At 34.3% G+C, this 18,310-nt stretch overlaps 1 pseudogene; it reads right to left on the bottom strand.

Moving 5' to 3' along the window:
• Nucleotides 1-14,822: 14,822 nt before the first annotated feature.
• LOC149540960 (pentatricopeptide repeat-containing protein At1g71210, mitochondrial-like) lies at nt 14,823-16,962 on the bottom strand (annotated as a pseudogene).
• Nucleotides 16,963-18,310: the final 1,348 nt, after the last annotated feature.

An 18,310-nucleotide genomic window follows, 5' to 3' on the forward strand; every position in this document is an offset into this window, starting at 1 on the left:
AGGAATTTAATTTTAGCAGGGCAACTCGGTGATGAAGTTTGTGTAGTTACTTTTAATGATAAAAATTGAAAGGTTTCAAAAGGTTCCCTTGTAGTAACAAAAGGTATGAAAGTAGGAACCCTATATCTTTGTATAGGTTATATTGTTCCTTCTACTTTGATTGTTTTAGAGAAAAATGAGTGTTCAAGAATAGTTGTTGTAGTTGAGCAGGGAGAACAAATAGCTACTATAGATTCTGATACAACACTATGGCACAATAGACTTGGGCATAGGAGTGAGAAAGGTATGAAATTAATTTGTTCAAAGATGGTTTTTTCAGGTCTGAAATGTGTTAATATGGATTTTTGTGAAAGTTGTGTATATGGAAAACAAAAGAGAGTGAGTTTTGTGAAGACAGGGAAGGAAAATAAAAGTGAGAAATTAGAGCTTGTGCATACAAATGTATGGGGACCAACTCAAGTATCTTCCCTTGGTGGCTCTCATTATTATGTTACATTTATTGATGATGCAACTAGAAAAGTATGGGTTTATTTTATTAGATAGAAATCTGATGTAGGAAGCTTGATATATGCTATGGTATGCACTAGGCTAGATATTGCGCACGTAGTGGGAGTCATTAGCAGGTATATGAGTCATCTAGGTATATTAGTTTTGAATGATGGATAGTTAAAGTTGGAGAAGAAACATACACATGATAATCCAACAGACATGTTTACAAAAGTAGTGACAAGGGAGAAGATGAACTTTTCTTTAGCTTCCTTTGGTTTTCTAGACTGAACAGACTAAATGAACAATAGAGTCCAGGGTGGTTTAATATTACACTGGGAGCTATAGGTTTAGTAGTGCTATGATCAATCTCCAAGTGGGAGTTTACTATTATGGAGTCTGATTAGTCTCCTAGTGGGAGATTTTTGTAATGTGGAGCCTAATCAGACTCAGAGGTTTAATCGATGTAGTTTTCGTCCTGATTATTTCTACAGGAGATTGGGGGTAGCACCTCCAAGATGAGGTGTGTTTCCTATTGCAATATAGGGTGGGGTTGACAGGCAATTCACCCATAGGGGTTTTTGGAGGCAGCACACCAAAAGCCAAAAATGACATATTATTGTAAAAGGTGTCTGCTACAATTTTTCTATTATTCTAGCCCTAATTTTTTAAGCAGAAAAAAGTTTGTATAAAAAGACTTAGGGTTAGGGATTTTCATAATGTGTTATGAAAAAATTGGTTCTTGTAGTGGTATTGAGTTGTAAGAGATTATAGATTGTAATCAAGTTGTAATCACTGGATAATAATAATATTGGACTTGTTGTTGCTAGACGTAGCCCAGGGATTGGGTGAACCAAGTTAAATCTTGGTGTCTTGTGTTCTCTTTTATGCAATCTACTATTTTTTGGTATTGGTTATATTTGCATGCAACTGTTATTTCTGTCTGAGGTTAATCCTAACACTTTGGTTTTTTTGGAAATTAAGGAATGAGTATAAATTACAAGGCATTAATATGACCCTTACTAGGTTTTTTAGAAAACTCACCCAATTCAAATTTGCTTCCTAGGTCTGTTGCATGATGATTCTGGAGAGAGAGAAGCTTTTGTGATTCCTCAGGCATGGCCATGCTTTGATGTTCATTTATGAGGTAATAGATGATTATGAGTGGGCCAGTCTTGTGGCAACAAAATTGCTTTTGATGAGGCTCTTGAGAAGCTGCTACAGGATATAAGAGACAACAAAAAGGCCAATTTTGATCATCTTGGCATTACTTCACATACTCTAGAGTAGAAGAAGGTTGTTTGGATGGAGGACAGTCTTGGGTGGACTAACTAGATCAATTAACCATGATGATAATTTGCACTCCTAGCATCACTTGTAGATCCGTTTTTGAATTATTCTCTGTAGTGCCTCTTATTATGTAATTTTGTAATCAACTGTAATATTTTGTATCTTGTATTTTAATACTCCTAGATTGATTGGTTGAGGTTCAGCCTCCCTTTTTTTTTGAACTCTCGATATTTAATTTTTTTTTTAAAGTATATAATTATATAAATATTTTTATTAACAATTTATATTTCACAACAATTTTTATAAAATTTAAATTATATATTATAGAACTTTATATATAGGAAACATATAATATATACATCTTATAGATAATTATTAAAATTGAAAATATATCACAATCTAATACAAAAAGTATTATGTTATATATGCAATGTCATTTGTTCTTGTTACATTTTCAACAATATTATTATAAAATTTTATTTTATATTAGAGATAGTTGGTCAACTAAATATAGAAGTAAAATAAGATCAATATGCATATAAAATTTACAAAAGTGTAGGCCTGAGCTCCAAAGGACCTAGATATTCATCTAATAGGTCTACTAAACTAGAAAGAGCTAAATCATCAAACAAAAGAGATCAATCTCATCCATCATTATAGTTGCTTCTAAAATTGATATTGTTCAAATTGCAATTATCTTCATAGATAACATCTTCAACTTGGTTTCTATGAGTAGCTTCCCTTAAGGTTGTTATTTTCAAAAATTTAAGTTGCCTCATGTTGGACTTGCTCAGGCTCAATGAATCTGTGGTAATCTAATTGTTGAGGTGTAGAACTGGTGGTACTGTGATTGAGACTTGCAATGTCCTCATCATTGGGAAATAAATTTGAAATCTAGACATCTTCCTGGAACAACAACATGTTACCTTCTCTAAGCATCACTAGGAAGCTCTCCCTTGGAACTTCAATGATGGCAATGACATGTGAGATGATAAGAGATTGGGTGAGTTTTAGAGAAAACTTGATTAGGTCTCATTGCCTGTTAGTTTTTTGTTTCTAGATGAACCACATAATTTCATTAGTAAGAGAAAACCAAAGAGTGTTAAGCTTTAAATTAAAAACCTCCACAAAACCAACAAGAATTTCATGCCAAGATAAAACCAAGTTTTTAATTGCATTTCAAGCCAAGCTATCACTCAAGAAGAAAGAAGCAAAATTTAAAATGCAATTTGATAGTGAGGATGAAGATGGTTATGATGAAGATCTTGAAGTCATCAAAGCATTTCTTGTAAGAAGATTTCTCAAGGGAAAAGGGAAGTAGAAAGACAAAATTCCTTTGATCTACTTTTCTTGTGATCAAGTTGGTCACATTGCTGCAAGGTGTCCAAACAAAGAAGGTGAAGAAGAAAAGAAGCATGATGAGTACAAGGGCAAGAAGGACTTCAAAAGCTATAAGGACTACAAGGAAAAAGGTAAGAAATCTTGTTACATTGCTAAAGATTCTAAATGTAGTGAAGATGAAGATGAAATGGTCTACATTGATATTTAGGATGAATCAGATGACGAGAATAATAAGATGGCTTGTATCTCATATATTATAAAGAATGATACATGGATTATTGATAGTCTCTTTTCTCACCATATCACTAGTGAAAACTCTAAATTTGAGAACTTGGTACACTATGATGGTGGATGTATTAGATTTGGTATTGATGAAACATGTTATGTGAAAGGTAAAGGTTGTATTACACTAACTGATGATCTCAGATGTGATACTTCTTATTGGGTTGAAGGAATGAAGCATAATCTACTTAGTGTGGCTCAATTGAATATATTGGATTCAAGGTAGAATTCATGAATTGAAAGGCCAATTTGTCGGATGGGACAGAAAATTTAGATGGGGCTGGAAAGAAAACAAAAGGTAATCTATTCTACCTAGATCTTAATGGAAGCTCATGTTTCATTGCTCAAGTAGAAGAAAGGTGCTTATGGCATAAGAGGTTATGCCATGTGAATTTTGATAACCTGATAAGCATAAACAAGAACAAAAGGGTTAGAGGCATTCAAGGCTTGAAGAAACCTGACATAGGCATGTCCAACAATTGTCAAATTAGCAAGATGGGCAAGAGAAGTTCTAGAAGCAAAAACTATCATTTTGACGAAGTGTTGGAGCTAGTCCATATAGACCTTTGTGGACCTATTGGAACAAAAAGATACATAATAGATAAGTAATTTATTTTATTCATTAATGATTATTCAAGAATGATGACTATTATGTATTTGAAGGATAAATCAGAATATTTTCAAAAGTTCAAATGGTATCCAACTAGAGTAAAGAAAGGAACAAGAAATAAACTAAAATGTTTAAGAACAAATAGAGGAGGAGAATTCATTTCTAATGAATTCAATGAATTTTGCAATGAGAGTGGAATGAAAAGAAAAGTGTCTACACTAGGCACATCTTAGTAGAATGGCATTGCTAGAAGAAGGAATAGATGAATCATGGATTTATCAAGGACCTTGATGATAAAAAATAATGTTGCTATCAAAAACTAGAAGGAGCTAATGAACATTGTAGTTGATACCTTGAACCGAGTTCAGTTGATGAAGGATTCAAATCAAACACCTTCTGAATTATAGTATGGCTATAAACTTAATGTGTGTTACTTCAAAGTATTTGATACTAAATGTTATATTCTAAAGGAACCTAGAAAAGGAAAATTTGATGTGAAAAGTGATGAAGGAATATTTCTAGGATATATCAATAAGAGAAAAGCATTTAAATGTGTGAATGTATCTACTCATAAAGTTAAAGAAAGTGCACATGTGAAGATTGATGAGTTTGCAAAAAAGAGCAAAGAATAAAGCAGTAAGAACTTGAAGACTAAATAAGTGTTTTTTGCTATAATCCTGATACTATTCCTAATGTTCAAGCAAGTGGTGATACACAACCTTCACCACTCGAGTCCCCAAAATCTCCAGTTCAACCTAATTCATAGACAGTGGTACTTGAGTATAATTGAAAAGATCATGGTGAACCTAGTGATTTCAGAAAGAAGGAGCCTTGACTTTCTGGATATGTCAAAAGGCATCATGCATAGGAGAAAATCATTGGAGATTAGTCATTTGGTACAATGACAAGGAACAAATTAAAAGGTGTATATCTTAGTAATGAATTTGAACCTAGATCTGTAAAAGATGCATTAGAGAATGAAAGTTGGATTGAAGCCATGAATGAAGAAATTGATCAGATTGAAAGGAATAAGACATGGATTCTTTTTCCTATACCTAAGGATAAGAATGTAATTGGCACAAAATGGGTATTTAGAAATATGTTGAATGAGAATGGAGAAGTTTCAAGAAACAAGGAAAGGCTAGTTTGTAAGGGCTATGCTCAAGAGGAAGGTATTGACTATGGAGAAATGTGTGCTCCTATTGCTAGAGTAGAGGCTGTTAGAATACTCATTTCATATGCAACACACAAATGATTCAAAGTGTATTAGATGGATGTGAAATCAACATTCTTAAATGTAATCTTAGAAGAGGAAGTCTATATTGAGCATCCTGAAGGTTTCATTGATCCTAGCAAGAGGGACATGGTTTGTAGATTACACAAAGGTTTGTATGGTCTCAAACAAGCCTCTAGAGCTTGGATGAGAGATTACACAAGTATCTCATAAATATTAGCTTTCAAAGAACTAATGATAACAACAACCTATACATCAAAGAAGGACTAGATAAGAAGATTGTGTTTGCATAAATCTTTGTGGATGATACATTGTTTACTGGAAATGATGATTTATGAAAATCTTCTTTTGAGGAAATGAGTAAGGACTTTGAAATGTCAATGTTTGGAGTTATCAAATTCTTTGTTAGCCTGCAAATTCAATAGAAGAACGGTGATATCCATATTATTCAATCAAAGCACACCAAAAAGATACTGAATACATTTGGAATGGAGGATTCTAGACCAGTTGGAACACTTATGTCTGCTGGACATAAGCTTTCCAAAGATGATGATTCAAAAGAAGTAGATCAAACTACATACAAATCAATGATTAGAAAACTTCAATATGCGGTGCATACAAGACCTTATATAGAATTAGTAGTTGGAATGGTGGAAAGATTCTTTGCTAATCCAAAAGAAAATCATATTATGGAAATCAAAAGAGTCATGAGGTATCTAAAGGGTACTAAAGATTATGGTTTTTGGTATAAGAAAGGAGGCAACTTTGAGTTGAAAGAATTCACTGATATTGATTGGGTAGAAAGCATTGATGATAGAAAAAGCACTAGTAGTGGAGCATTCTATCTTGGAAAGAGTCTAGTATCTTGGACAAGCAAGAAACAAAACTATATCTCTCATTCAACAACAGAAGAAAAATATGTTGCTACAATAGTCAATTATTCAAATATTGTTTGGTTAAAAAAATTGTTGAAAAGTATGAAGGAAGAGATCAAGGATCTAGTTGTTGTTTTTTGTGATAAGACTAGTGCAATTAACATTTTGAAGAATCCTATGATGCATATCAAAACCAAGAACATTGAAATTAAGTATCATTTTTTTAAGACAATTGGTGCAAGTAGAGGAGGTAAGACTAGAATATGTAAACACAAAAGAATAGATTGAAGACATATTTACCAAGCCGTTACCTAGGGATGCATTTTTATATGTAAGAGGTAAACTAGGGTCATTCCCCTATCAGTCAAGTTGATGCAATATTGTAAAGGGAAAATTACATATGAATCAATACATCATGTACATGGAAGTTCATTGAATGCTATATTCGGCATGCGATGTCAAAGAAGGAGAGTTCTATCATACATTAGAGAAACATTATGTCTAATAGAGAGAGTTTTCTATCACATGTTAGAGGTATTCTTTATGTAAGTTAGAGATGTCAAAAAGGGGGAATGAACTTGAGTTGATATCAAAGAGTGAGAGTTTGATATTGTAGTCACAACAATCAGAGATTGATATCAGAGGGAGTTCACACTGACAAAGGGAGTAATCATGGATGAGAATCAGACTGAAACTAAGGATATTATCCTTGTTTTTATTTTTCTCTAAAATTTTATTTTATTATGACATGTTGTTTTGTCATCAATGTCAAAGAGGGAGATTGTTGAAAAAAATTGTTCAATTGTATATTGTCTTTGATGTTACACAAAATTTCAAGTCTTTGCCAATCAGTGTTTGTTGATCTCACTCAGATGATGAAGACAGTTTCTAGTGTCTATCAAGTATTCTAGAGTAAACCTAGTTTAGAGATAGTATTTGGAAAGATTCACTAGAACATGAAAGAAACTTTTCATGAAGATAATGTCTACTGAGTTCACATAGGCACCAAAGAGAAGTTGGCATAGAACTAGTGTTAACTGAGCTCACTCAGTTACCAAAGGATATCAATTTAGAATGTAGTGTTAACTAAGTTCATGTGGTTAACTTAGAAAGTCTTAAGAAATTCTTTTCTAAGTTAGTGTTGACCAAGCTAGGTAGGCTAACGAAGGATTTTATTGAATCAACATATTTAGTTTGATGAATTTATTTGTTAAGTCTAGGTGACTTCAGAGATGAATATTGAATATTTGTAAGTATATTCAAGCTAACTTGACTAGGCAGAAGATATAAATATAAGGTGATGTTGTAAAAGATAAATCAAGGAAACAAATTGGAAGGATAGCAGAGTTAACCAAGCTCGAATGTTTTATCTAGTCAAGGATAATCAAGTATTCAAATCTAGAATATAGATCTAAAATAAGTAATTTAGTTGCATCAGCAATTAGGTCATATCATTGTTACTCTCTAACAATTGTAGTAGTGTATCAAATCTCTTAACATAGTTAGCTTAACAACTATTTGCCAAATCCTCTAACAAGGTGGCATTTATAGATTTTTAAAGACCTCTAACAAGGCCACTCCTAACATGGTGATTAAATCCTTTAATAGGTTCACACCTAATAGTGCATTTTTTAACCTTTAATAGGGTTGGCTCCTAATAGGGCTCACTTTAGAAGATTGAAAAACACTAACTAGTTACAATTGGTGGTTTTTCCTGAGTTGGGTTTCCACGTTAAATATCAGTGTCATATGTGTTCATGTTATTTTCTTTCTATTTTTGCAACTAAGTTAACTGTGATTAATACATTAAAGGTATTTAAATATAATGGATTTGTTATTTATTTTTGTGGTAATTGATTCACCCCTCCCCTCTAAGTTACTCCTCTTATATTTCCAATAGAATGTACCTGTGCTCAACACTGTTTTATCCTATCTTCATCCACTTTGCATCCTATCTCTTATGGTATATGTCTCTTCTTTCAGTGGTACTCTAAACTTGACCTCTAGGACCAAGTCAACTTAGATGGACCTATTCTAGATTAGGTCGACCTAGGTAACCTAGCCCCCCAAATTTTGGGGATCAGGCCCTAAAAGGCCTCTGGATTTTGATTAGTTCTATTATGCTCTCTAGTTAGCTTGTATTGTTTTCCCACTCAAAAACTCATATATAAGGAGAGTTGAAGGTTTCATTTTCATAACATAAGAGGATATTTTAAAGCTCTTGCTCTCAAGTCAAGGTTTATGGCTTTTTCATTCAAGGAGTTCAAGTATTCAAGACAATAAAGCAAGGAGATTTCTATCTAGCAATTAAGAACACTTTGTGAGCATTTAATCTTCAAGATCTAGCTTATTGTTGGTCATCAAGGGAGGAAATCTACACTCAAGCATTTATTATCTTCTTCATTGATGCACATTTACATCCATGAAACCATGATACCATTTTGGTAGATCCATAGAAAAGTGTGGAGATACCCTACATTCCTAATTCAAAGATTTACAACAAATTACATACAAAATCTTTTTTAACAAGGGTTTGGACAAGGTGAATCATAACATTTATCTTGTTTTCACTCATTTATATTTCTCATTAATAGTTAATTCCTTAACACAGGGCTTGACCGAGGTAAGCCCTCATCAAACCCAACCACAAAAATCCTTCTTTTCTATTTGCAGCAAGCAAGATATCAATTAGAGCTTACAGATCTCGAACCTACTTTGCAGGAGCTTTCTGGAGAAGCTTGTTACAATGTCGTTAAACTATGTCAATCATTTCATAAGACATCCTTCCAATAAGTTGACCTAGTCCTTTCTATCCTTTTGCTTGGAGATTTTTGGGTTTTCTTCCTTTCATCATTTCATTACGAGATCCACAGTCAGATGTTGAGAAAAGGGTTAAGATCTGTGAATTTGAGAGCCAAAATACATCTTCCTCAGTGCATTTAAAAATGAGTATTTCATATTTTATTTCCTTTCATATCTTTACCCTAGATCTATATCTTTATTGGGCTAATTGTATGCACATAGCATCTAGATTTACATTATTTAAGCAATTGGTTCAATTTACATACACATTATCATATAAGGGCCAAAGAGTAAATTTTCATGTATGGCATTCCCCTTTATAATTTGAATTTAGTATTTGCACTCTTCTTTATTTGGGTTCTAGAAAATATATGTTAGAGAATAAGTGGAATCATATTTGGAAATTCCCCTCTTTCCCTTACATACATATTTGAATGGCTTAGTGGCCCAGATAACCAAAAACCTACAACCCTATTAAAGTGTCTCCCTGCTTCCCTTAAAGATTTTGGTGAATGCGACAAGTCCCCCCCATTAGAATATTTAGAGTAACTAAGAGATGGGAGGGGGCGGGTGAATCAATTGTCAATTATCCACTATGGTGGTAAAGGTTCCCAAATTCAAAACACAACTCCTAACCAGTGAGTCAATAGCCACTTTGGAACCCATGGCTAACTCAACCTACCATCTATCAACCTAACGCACTACCACTAGCCCACATCATTGAACAAGAGATGGAGATATAAAAGAATCTAAAGCACTAGAGTCAAACAAAACTAAAGTTGACATATCATACAATGTACCTGTAGCCTCGAGTACTATACCTTGATGATCTGCTTGACTGTTGCCAACCACCGCAAACACTCTGTGATTCCTAGCCGCATCTCATACACTAGGCTCAAATCTCACTGCACCCTTACTAGGTCCTGAAGATGGCTTTTTGAAGCACTCAAAAGATTTACGGCCAAGCTAGCCACAAGAATAACAGTTTCCAACAAAGTTGGAACATGTTCCGTGACCACCCTGGGTAGCACTAGGATAAGGTGCACTACCCCTTCTAGAATTTTGTTGACTGCTCTAAGGAGGATGATCCTACTGAGATTTTTGCCCTTGATTCTAGTTATTCCCTTTCTTACCGGAGAAACCAGAGTCCTATCCAACCTTGGTCCGAAACCCTTTTTGAAACTTATGACATTGTCCACGCTTAAAGTGTGTTGAATGGGTCTAGCCCTTCTTTGAGGATTGAGAATACTATGTATCCTATCCAGAATTTTGAGCACTTTGGTTCTGAGAACCATATCTGCCACTAAAACCTCTAACCGATACAACTCACAAGGGCATGCAATACTTTAAGGGTATCGTACAACAATTCTTCAAAGGGGGTGTGATACTGGAAAGAATCGCATGAAAAAACTTCAAGAGGCATGTGACACAATTAGGGAACACATGATACAATTCTAATGTGTGTGAGATAATTTATTGTATCACACCATGCTGACACATGGTCACCCAAGAAAACAAGAAACACTTAAGGAAAAAAAACAAAGGATAAAAATAGAGTATAAAGCCCCCACACCAAGGAGCGCTAGGTCCACATTTCAAGGATAGAACACTCTCACCAAATCTAAAAGATAGAAACAACACTATCTAAAAAATAGTAAGAAATAATAGTATAGAAGGGGAACATCGTAGTGTATTGAAAGCAACATTGTAGTAACAAAATTAACATTGTAGTGAACAAAACAACTAAGTACATGGTTCCTCCCAATTGTCAATAGCGTCATAAGACCATCATGCTTCCTCCCAATTGTCAATAGCGTCATAAGACCATCATGGTTCCTAGCCATCGCCAATGCATAACATCCCAAGCCACCAACTAGATCTTTGATATTATCATAATAGGGACATCACTACTAAGCATGCTACAACATAAGCATAAGGAAATCTAGCATACTAGAAACAAAGCATAAGATAATCCTACAAGTAGATAACATCACCTATCACATGCTAATCATAATAATAAGGAAATGCGTCAAATCTAATGTTATCTAAACATGATACACAAGTATTCCAATGAAAACATATTCACAAGAAGCATACTCTGAAACCCGAAGTACCAAGTGAAAACATCCAGCAACGGTTGGACTAGAATAGTAGACTATCTTTGTACATCGATCTCTAGTAGTCGTCTAGATAGCTATGCCTCCCAACCATGGGATACCTATAGGTCCACACCCACCATGCAGATGGAGATAATGATCCAACCACAAACACACACAAGCAACATCCATGGCTAACACACACACTAGGTAGTATGATGATTGAATCCAAGAAATAGACAATGCATAAAGTACAGGTCTTGGTCAGACACTCAAAGGGCTACTAAGTAGGGGCTAACATCATGAAGAGTCGCTTGACATCAACAATCCCAAGCTGGTACTAGTAGCACTCCACTTCCCAATGGAAGGAGCACATCCCAAATTATTTTTATTATCTTTACATTTTATTACCACCCAATGTTTAAGTTTAGTTATCACTTGTTTACAAGGCTTCTGCATGCCAACCCTTGGGAAATAGGTATCAAGTTGTAGAGATAGAAGCCCCCTCCATATGCCACCCTACCCTACCCATGCTCATCCAATGATGAGTGCTTGTAGGCATGCAAATTCTCAACCCAACCCCAATGATCATAACTTCTAGAAGTACAACAAAAAAATTGGGCACCGCCAGTCACCCAAAAAATGGATGTGCACGTACTCATGTGTGGCACACCACCATCACAGAGATCAAATCACAAGGACTGGATGAGAACACAAAGTAGAAAGTCCCTCAACTGAAAACAAATTGAGAGAATGGACACAATACACATCCCAATGCAACATAAAAATGCAATAGTGGTCTGACTGATATCCAAACGGATCATCCAGGTCCACGACCCACATTGTGCCAAGAAAACTCAAAAAAAGAGAGCAACACACAAAATGAGGTAGAAACCCAAAAATTTGAAAAAAATTTGAAATTCAAACCCATTTGGCCTTTAGGCATAAAAACCCCAAAAATCTAAAAATAAATGAGTTTGAACACCGTATGCAAAACGGCCAGCATAATAGCACAAAACCCGAAACCCCCATCCTAAAAATAGGGAAAACATTCATACCTGACCAACCAGGCAAAACCAAAAAACAAAAATGGAGGGCAACACTAGTTCTTAGCCTCCTAACATACTGCTACAAGAAATAGAAGCTAAAACAAAGCGAAAGCAATAAAACAGGAAGGCCCTACCTACCTAAAAAAGGGGCAGAAACTGAGACCCATGCAATAAAATAAATAACCTGCCAAATCTGCTAAAAGTGATGACAAAACATAAACTCCCTGAGCCAGATCCAACGAAACTGACCTCATGAAAAACCCATGCTCACAGCTCCCAAAACAAACATAATTCAAATCCTTCAGAAGAGGATTCTCAAAAAGCTCTTAGATCTTGTATTTCAAAAAGTGAGAAGTGAATAATGAAATCACTTTTTCAATACTTATTCACTTTTTGAGTGAATAGTTGATTGGGGCAAATAGCCAACTAGAGTAGCTCGACTCCAAATTGAACCAAACAAAAATTAAGTTCTTCTCCATAATGGGAATTCACCTAAGGCAAAGTTGCCAGAAATTAAATTTGAAAAAATTTAAAACTCAAAAACTCAAAATCATAGAAAATCACTTAACACTTTTGTGACAAAGTGAACCTCTAAATGCATAAACATGCTCATTGGTCTAATCACATAATGCAGATGAGTTTGGATTTACTAATCATTGAAAGGTTTTAATTTAAATAATTAAAATAAGGATACATCAACCATATAGGGACGACATTGGTAAATATGAATAGCTCAATCACTAACTCCATGTGCCATTTCCAGGGATATAAATCATACACACTAAGAGACATGATTAAGTGCAATTGCATAATATAATAGCCGAAGCGAAATGTATTAAATACCTAATTAATCCATTTACATCACTCATGTTCTCATAAAGCATAAAGATACAAGAATGACGTAAATAACCATAGCATAAAATCCATCTAATAACATAATCAACAAATATGTCCAATAAACCATATAACCAAAATATCATCATAGATCTATTGTCATCTCAAAATAGCATCAACATACAAATATGATAAACTGAATAGTATAGCAATAAAGCATCTATGGTATTGAATCAAAGTATACATCTCACCCTCAAGTTATCTCAAAATATAAATAACAATAAGAGTATCAAGTATCTCTTGAATCAAAATAAACAAGGTGCAAACTACAAACATGAGAGACACTACAAGATTTTATCACATACAACTTGTAGTGGAATCAAAATAGGCATCAAGATAATATCTATTTTGAAGATAAGAAGGCATTTGGCATTAGAAATTAAATCATGCCTCTAATCACATTTTCTTAGAGTTGACTGTGGCTGCTTAGCACTTGCCCCATAGTTTGAGAACAACTAATGGTTTGAAAGGTGACCCTTTAAAACCCTAGCAGTAGGTCGGGAAGGGAAGCATTGGTATGATAAAATACCTAGGGCTGGGTATATCAAGATTGTTATGATTTTTGCAAAAAATCTAAACATGTGAGTGCCAATTGGATCAATAAAGTACATATAATTTTATATAGCATAGTTGTTTCTTCTACAATCAAGGAGAAGGCTAGAGTTTCTTATGCCTTCAAGTTATTTCAAGCATAAGTCCTTATTACGATAAGAGATTGATTCTTCAAGTACAAGTGATTTGGACCAAGCAGGTGTATGATAAATTAGATTTTAGAAACGAATCATACATATATAATCCTCTTACTTTCTCTATATGTAATTGTTATCATGTCAATGATCAATCCATAAAGCTTTAAATTTTATTGAAGCCTGACCATTTATGATCTTCAAATATGATAATTCTTTGTCAACAACACTTGATTCCCATATCTTCATACCATAAAGCATTGTTCATCACCAACAGTATCAAGTAGGTGGATGTCTATAGCATTAAGAGATATTCATAAAATAAATATGAAAAACAAACAAATGATCATAAAAGGTAATTGATAATCAAACAACTAGGTACATAGCCTTACTACAAGAAAATCATGTCTTTAAAGGAGTGCTCCAACCTCAAAAAGACCTCCTGGAACATATTTGAGGAATAAATTGCATTTGAAAAAGGTTGATGTCAAACAATTTTGCCAATAAAATTGGGCTTGAGGTTATTGTCTCTATAACTCAAAAAGAAATAGACATAATCAGCAAATTGAACTATCATAAAATAGTAACCAACCAAAAGAGAGTAAAACTTACACTGAGCAAATTAATATAGAAATTGAATCATCAACTATTTTGCCAATTGAGAAAGAATATAAAAATAAAACAACTCTTTGAATTACTGCAGCTTCCTTTTGAATGCATTGAATTCTTGAAAATAAAATGCACATATCTCTATGTATTTTCTCTATGAAATGATACAGGTCCCTCAATGCAAACTAGCCTTCATTTTCGAACGAAATACAACAGCCAACTTATGACACAATATTGTCTGGCCTTCCCAAGAGAGCATTGCTTTTTTGCAATAAGAATTAAAAGTGTTTGTGACTACTGATATCATTTATGATGGCGGGGAAGGGTTTATACTCCAATGCATGTTGCATTGAAATTGGCAATTCTAGAAATCAAGTCAGAAAACTAAACCCATATACAATGCTTAAAACTGTGCTTCCACAAATTAATTAAAAACACTTAACTATTCAATAGAATGCATCTCACCTCAATATCCAAAATCGCTGGAAAACTTTGTCCAAAATCTATCTTCAATGTTTTGATTTGCACCAAGCATCTGGTTCGCTACTATAAAATATGACCAGCACATCTACTTGTCAAGTTCTACAAGTGTTTGGAACTTAATTCACCTTTTTTATTCTTCCTAACATATTGTACCCAATGTCAATCTTGCTATGCACAATTTTGAAGGCTAGGTCTACCTTTCCAGCTTTTCATAGTGCATTGATGAATGCACAGTGGATTTTTCTAGGAACTTCACGACCCCTGTCTATAATTCCATCTCCTAACTTGCATGCCTGTTTCACACGGCCAGCCTTGTGCATTACTTTTATCATATTAGCATATGCTGTATTAGGAACCACACTCGTTGTTGCTAGCTCATCCAATATTCTACATGCTCTAGTCACATTACTTGAGAGATAGAGACAAGTTGAAAGGGTTCTAAATGACACTGCAGTTGGGGAAATACCCCTATCAATCATCTCATCCCACAGTTTTAAGGCTGCCTCTAAATTGTACACTTTGAAATGCCCATCAATCAATATAGTATAGCTGTAAACTATTGGTTCACAACCTTCCTTTTCCATGTGATGCAAAATCTTCATAGCCTTCTATATTTTTGTATCTTTGCAAAGCCCATTAATGATTGTATTGAAGCAGAATACATCTCCAGCACATCCCCTCTCAATCATTGCCTTAAAAACTTTTTCTGCTTCCTCTATTTTACCAGCTTTACTTAGCCCATCAATGATTGCACTATAAGAAAATGCATTGACATCAAGACCAAGCACCTGATACCATTCCAAAAAATCCCAAGCCTATTCAACTTCACCAACTTTACAAAGTCCATTAACAATTGTGCTGCATGTAAACTTGTGCAATTTGTATCCCCTTTCCTGCACCTGTTCCAAAAGTTTCAGGGCATTCTCCTTGTCACCCACTTTAAAAAAAGAATCAACGAGGGTCGTATAAATTGCCAAATTAGGCTTGCATTCTTTCCTCAACATATCACCTAGAAGCTTATTGCCCTTGTATGACCTACCTTCATTACATAGTCTACAAATTACTAAATTGTATGCATGGGAAGGAATTTATAACTTTCTATCAGACATCTCCTGGAAAATTGACAAATTCTGATCAAACCTACCCTCTGCATGAAATGCCTGCATAAGGGTCAAATATGTAATCTAATTAGGAAAATAGTGATAAAATTCCATTTGTCTTAAATAGTCCATGGCTGCCTCAACCCTTCCACCTTTACAAACCCCCTTGATAATCATATTATAGGAAACAACATCTGGTCCATTCCTAACCCCAACTCTAGCTTCTTCGATCATCATTTCCAAAATTCTCTCAGCCCTATCTACACAATTCCCATTCACTAATGCATCAATTAAATAGTTTTAAGTAAAAATAATGGGTTGAATCCCATTTTCCTTCATTGCATGCCAAATTTCCCATGCTTTCTATGCCATTCCCATCCTGCCAAAATTCTTCATTAAAATATTGCATGCATAGTGCTTTAATTTAGATTTTGGCAATTCCCCATTCTCATGGTTTTCCAAGTCTGCAAAATTTCTCGTATCTTCTACATTTTAAGGGTTCTTAGATATCTTAGCTTTCAAAGCTGAGGCAATAACAAAAATACTGTCCACATCCTTCACAGCTCCCAAGGACTCAATCACAACAACATAGTAGGCTAATTCGTGCTCAAAACCCTGTTGCTTTTCGGTCCAATTGAAAAACCTTAATGCAATTTTGGGAGATTTTTGAACCTTTGACATTCTAAGTACATGTGTAATGCATTGTGGTGATAGATTGAGGGAATTTTAGATGCACAATTCTTCCAAAGCAGTCTCCAAATTAAAATTAGAATTAGAATTTAGTAAAATTTCTAAAACCCTAGAAACCCAAGAAGATGGTTTTAATTACAAATTAGAGAAACCTAAAAAAAATGGTTTAGGCCATTATGAGTGAGGAGAAATGGAAGAGAAAATGTGCCTAGGATTGGTATAAATTATTGTTGCTAATTCTAGCCCTCTGTTGTTGTTGCTAGAATTCACTCTTCTTCTATTTTCTAGCGGTAGAGTTTCTGAGATAATTCCCACCAATTTAGGAATCTATTTGGTTGTGATATTTTTTTTCAACTGGTAAATTCTTTGAAGTTGTGTTGATAGACATGAGCATGATAAAGGGATTCCTCACTTTATATGTGACATGTTCAGCATTGAAAATCTTGATGAATCATATTATTTGCAAGCATGGTAGGATATATAAGATAAAAAAGCCCATAATTGGAATTCTAAATTGTGCAAAGTATACAGATCAATAGATAACTTTCTATGGTCGTATGTCAAATCATAGTCTCTGTTGAGCAAGGTATTTATGCAAACCAACAATGGCTATCAAAGCTACTATAACAGTAGAAAAGGATCAAAGAAAAAATATTTTTTAAATTTAAGGTTGGCAAATTCAAAATAGAGTTAATCTTGTTTGAGAGGTGTTCCCACTGAAGCTAAAAGTGTTTTAATTTTTTATTAATTTAACTAAATTATATAATTATATACATGTTTATACTCATGATCACAAAGATGTTAACTTGTTTTGGCATATTCTCTCATCTTCCATCCTTTGTGTTGTGATGTGGAGCCTAATCAAACTCAGAAGTTTATTCAGCGCAATTTCCCTCCAGATTATTTCTATAGGATCTGGGAGCAACATCTACAAGATGAGGTCAAGGGGCAGTGCCCAAGGTGTGCTTCCTATTGTAGTACAAGGTAAGGTCAAGGGGCAATGCCCATGTAGGAAGCCAAAAATGACCTTATTTTGTAAAAGGTGTTGGCTAGTATTTTTCTATTATTCTAGCCTTAATTTTGTAAGTGGCAAAAAACTTGTATAAAAAGGCTTAAGGTTAGGGATTTTCATAATGTGTGATGCAAAAATTTATTTTTGTGGCAGTATTGAGCTATAAGGGATTACGAATTGTAATCAGATTGTAATCACTAGATAATAATAATATTGGACTTGTTGTTGGTGGACCTAGCCCAAGGATTGGGTGAACCACCTTAAATCTTGGTGTCTTATGTTCTCTTTTATGTGATCTACTATTTTCTAGTATTGGTTATATTTGCATGTAACTGTTATTTATATCTGAGGTTAATCCTAACAAATGGTATTAAAGCTAGATCACTATCATTTTTTTAAAAGCCAAATCATCATCATTTAATTTTAGCGATCCTTTGCAGGAAGGTCTCACGGTTGAGTGGGAGCTATGTCAGACGAGGGTAAGCTAAAGGTGGAGAAGTTTAATAGGCAAAACTTTCAATTATAGAAGATGCAAATGAAAGACTATCTTTATTAGAATGACTTATGGAAGTCATTTTAAGAAAAATCCAAGAAATAGGGAACTATGTCAGATGAAGACTGGGAGATTTTAGACAGAAAGACACTTGGAAGCATTCGAGTATGCTTGGCACCATCAGTGACATTTAACATTACAAAAGTGAAGATGGCAGAAGAGTTGATGGGTACCCTAGTGAAATTGTATGAAAAATCCTCCATTTCAAATCAGATATT

Source organism: Cupressus sempervirens, chromosome 9 (genome assembly GCF_028749045.1).
Source record: "Cupressus sempervirens isolate cs-2001-9-10 chromosome 9, ASM2874904v1, whole genome shotgun sequence".
Taxonomy (NCBI): Eukaryota; Viridiplantae; Streptophyta; class Pinopsida; order Cupressales; family Cupressaceae; genus Cupressus; species Cupressus sempervirens.